This window comes from Anarrhichthys ocellatus, unplaced genomic scaffold (genome assembly GCF_004355925.1).
Source record: "Anarrhichthys ocellatus isolate YVR2014 unplaced genomic scaffold, GSC_Weel_1.0 scaffold1, whole genome shotgun sequence".
NCBI lineage: Eukaryota > Metazoa > Chordata > Actinopteri > Perciformes > Anarhichadidae > Anarrhichthys > Anarrhichthys ocellatus.
The window spans coordinates 13,006,714-13,010,739 of record NW_022280031.1 but is presented as its reverse complement, the minus strand read 5'-3'; the positions used below and the strand labels follow the sequence as shown (position 1 = coordinate 13,010,739).

Below are 4,026 nucleotides of genomic sequence, written 5' to 3'. Positions count from 1 at the left end.
CGTGTGCTGTCCTCCATAAATGTTGAGTTGCTTTATCTCTGTCGCCCTTAAAATGTAGACCCTGTGCAGAGAAGAAGCGGGCTGTCGACGCGTCAGGACAGGAGAGCTGATTGCAAGAAAGGGCCGAGGTTTAATCACTGAGGTGGAAGCTGTGAGTAAAGTCATTATCACGTCTGAGCGCGATTCACACTTTAGAATTAGGAGTTGTTATGCGAGTTTGCTTTTCGCGTGAGATATCTCACTAGCTTGGCGACTGTTTATTGCCCTATTTTAGTCTGAGCCGCATCTGCAGTTACATTCTGAACTTTCTGTTCCGTCCACACCAGCTTTGTTGTTGTTTATTTATTTCATTCTTACCCAAAGATGATGTATCTTCGCTTTTTATAACGTGACCATGAGCATAATTTAATTGATCTCAAAAGACAAACAATTCTCACCTCTGAAATCGGACAAATCAATCACAACCCGATCATTTCACCGTGGCCACTTTTCCAGGCGTCCCCTCGCACCAGGAAAACAGCGTTTGTGAGCAGATATTTCCTTAATGTTTTTTTTCTCCCCTGTGGCGATGGTTATTGGGGGAACAATCCCAGAGGATATCCTATAACTCCGCTCCTCCGATACGTGACACGCCAAGAAGACTTCAGCCTATACTTTGACCCCTTCCACCACCTGTAAGGATGAGGATGCAACCTTTAACTTCTCATTCCGGCTTCAGAATGAAACGCTGAAACGGATACAAGCTGAGAAACATGTTAAGTGAACAGATGGCTCTTTACCACTTACAAATGTGACGGGAATAAGGGAAGTAAATTAGATTTCACCCCGCTCAATCTTGCACTTTCAAGTCCGTGTTTACGTCACATGGTGGGGTTTCCTCTGATACCACCTGGCCCCTCAGAGGATGGATAGATGAGATAAGTGCTGTGGGCTGTTGTATCCATTAGCGGCCTCACTTTAAGATAGAAGGCCTCAGATCCCCATTGTGACACACAGGTTCAGTAGACACAACCACTTGCCGGTGCAAACTTGATATGTTATGTTTTATCAAGTTTCTGGTGTTTTTTTTTTCTTTCCCTTTTAATACGCAGACTCAACACAGTTCATCTACTTTTGTTTATTTTGTCTGCAAAGCGGATTAGCCACTTGACAGCAAAGTAAGCTAAAAGAAAAGCACAGTGACAGGACAGTCTGGAGCTGTCCAGCGTTCTGAATTTATATGCAGCGCGTCTGGCCCTGTCCATGGTGCTAAAACTAGGATCTTTACTTCATTTTAATGTTTGTTTTTTATTCTGCATCCTGCAACTAAAGGGCTGCTTGTACCTCAGTCCTGGCGAACATATACGTCAGTGACTAATGGTCTCAGTTCAAAGTCATGCACAGGTTGCACAATGGTCATAAGGGAAGGACAGTGCCTGACAAGATTAGTGTTAGATAAATGCCAGCGCTCCATGTTTCAGTCTTGAAATTCGTTACATTTCATGTTTTTTTGCTACTGTAAATTAAAAGTCACGTATCTTTAAACAACTCCCAACAAAAAGATACTTCCACTGACAGGCCCAGCAATGCTCGCAACAAAAAAAACAAGGAAGACGTCAGAACGTATCGGATACTCCTCACCTTGGGTCGTTAGCAGACATCGACCTCCTCTAAGTCTTAACGACTGCAAATACAGCGCAAAGCAATCAATCGCCATCAACACACTAGAATATTCTAGGGATGGAATAATTGATAGGCTGTCTCCTGGTGCGTAACGGAGAGGCGGCGGTGATTAAATTCTGTTTAACATCGCAGTGGGAGGGGGGGTTAGATTTACACCATCCGCGCGTATTAGCCAAGTACAGACCCAAGTATTGATATCCAGACACCATCTGTAACATGATCGAAGTGTGGAGACGAGGTGGACTATTATGTGATGAGCAAGGGTCATCGACTCGCGCACATAGCGCAGCTGTCATTCACCAGACCCCTCCTCAACTCAACACACATAAGTTATACACAAGTACTGGAGTGGTGACGTGTTAACACTTTCACAATGGGGCAAACTCTTACCAATTTGATCAAAAATCAATGGAACTCTTCAATTAGGAAGACAATATCCCATGTAAAATGTATGACAATGTTAAACGGTGCATGACCAGGTGTGCACCCAAAATACTCCCTCTGCATTGTTTCCCCCGATCTGTTGTACCTGGTACGTTTTAAGATGAACTGATACAAACCATAAAACATAACAACAAAACAATAAAAAATGAAAAAATGGACAAGTCAAGTATTCCACAATGACGATACATGACTTGTTAAGGTGACCCCCCCACCCCCCGACAGTCCAAGCTACTTGTAAACTACATGACATCAGTGAGGAAGAGGGGGTGTACTTGGGAGCTGGTGAACTGGGCGGGCGCTGCTGCACGTGTTCTGAATGAGGAAGACGGGCTCGCATCGCATTTCTCATGTCCAATCGATCCCAGCTCGGGAGGAGCGACGGGAGCGCAACTATCACTCTTGCATCGCTATAGCATTGCTCTCATCAGTAGCTCTCCGGCGACTTTAACGCCTCCCTGTGACATTCGCGCGCAGGGGGATTGAACTTGTGTGGAGTGGTCGCAAGAGACATCAGCCCGGTTTCTCTTTGGGGGAATTACGCACTTTTGATGACTTCCTCCTCAGTGTGCTTTTAAGATGGGACGCGGCACGATCATGGCACATTGGAGCACATCGCTATTGCGCGAGCTCTATTTTCTCACCCGGCTCCGGAGGGCTGGTACTCTGGCGTTGCAGTAGCCCTCCTCACCCCTGCTTCAGTGTGTTTGTGCGCGGGCTCCGGGATCTGGGCAGGAGGCTCAAAAGGATTGCCCCGTTTAGTGGAAAACAAAACCAGTGGAGTTGAAGCAGAAAGTGGCAAACCGCTCTACTGTCTCACTTGGATCCTTTACAATTCTCTGTGATCATGTCATCGAGTTTATAGATTTGGGTAAGGTGGTGTTTTTATTCAAATTCAATAAGTATATATTCACATTTTAATTCCATGTGCCTTTTCATGGCGCACGATCAGTAGGCTAATGCAACGAGGATGGGGTCAGAGGGGGACTTTGGCTGTAGAGATGTGGAACATTTTTTCCATGGGCAGCAGAGAGAGAAGGGGTGGTGATTGTCTGACTCACTAAATGACTTGCGAGCTGGAAACAACTTTGATGTTATTTGCTCAGAGCGCAGCAAACATTTTTGCTGAGGAACGATTTCTGAAAAAAAGCATCAGGATTTTCCCAACAAAAACCTTCCGCGATCTCCAATTGACTCCGCTCCCACGGCGCGTGATTGCCATGCGTAAAAATGGACCACATGATGAGCCGATTCCAACGTCCGTCAATTCCCGCTGACCGTCTCTAGCGCGTTCTGTCGGTTAGGGCAAGTGGTGTGAGATTGATGCGGTGTTTTTACCGCTATAAGGTTAAATAAGCGATCGGTCGAAGCTCCGCGCTGCTTCTATTGAGTGATCTGCGAGGCTGATCCGCTGACCGGGCTCTTTTCACGCGCCTTTATAATCGCTTTGCATGGATCGTGATCGGCTGGGAATAGAGAGGAGAGCGCGCGGAGCTCAGACATATGGGAGAGAAATGAGGTGCCGCTGGGCTCTCCGGGCAGATTGCGCACGGAGGCAGAGAGGTGTGTTGCAGAACCTAATGGACACACACTATTGGGCGCACACACTGGCACTCTCTCTCTCTCTCTCTCTCTCTCTCTCTCTCTCTCTCTCTCACTCGCTCTCATGCGCACACACAAACTGATGGGGGAAAATGACTTGGTGCATGTTAATAGGCGCAGTAATGAGACCCAACCCCTATCGTGTTGTAATTGTTAGTCATCCTTGTCTCATCCCCTCCCTCTCCCATCCCCTCCCTCTCCCCGTTGCTTATATCTCTCGTTGCAATTTGTACTCTACTGAAAGAGTGTAATTATTTCCCCATTGTTTTTAGCGCGCAGCGTTGGCACTCCACAGAAAGTGGTGTCATTAGTGTGACAGGG

The 4,026-nt window shown here is 46.6% G+C and overlaps 1 protein-coding gene across 1 annotated transcript in view; it reads left to right on the top strand.

The window, feature by feature from the left end:
- The first annotated feature begins 2,477 nt into the window (after positions 1-2,477).
- Positions 2,478-4,026, top strand: part of tafa4b (TAFA chemokine like family member 4b) — a 35,757-nt gene continuing 34,208 nt past the window's right edge. Inside the window, exon 1 of the mRNA XM_031843076.1 lies at positions 2,478-2,974. The gene's annotated coding sequence lies outside the window, so the exon portion shown is untranslated. The remainder of the gene's footprint in view (positions 2,975-4,026) is intronic.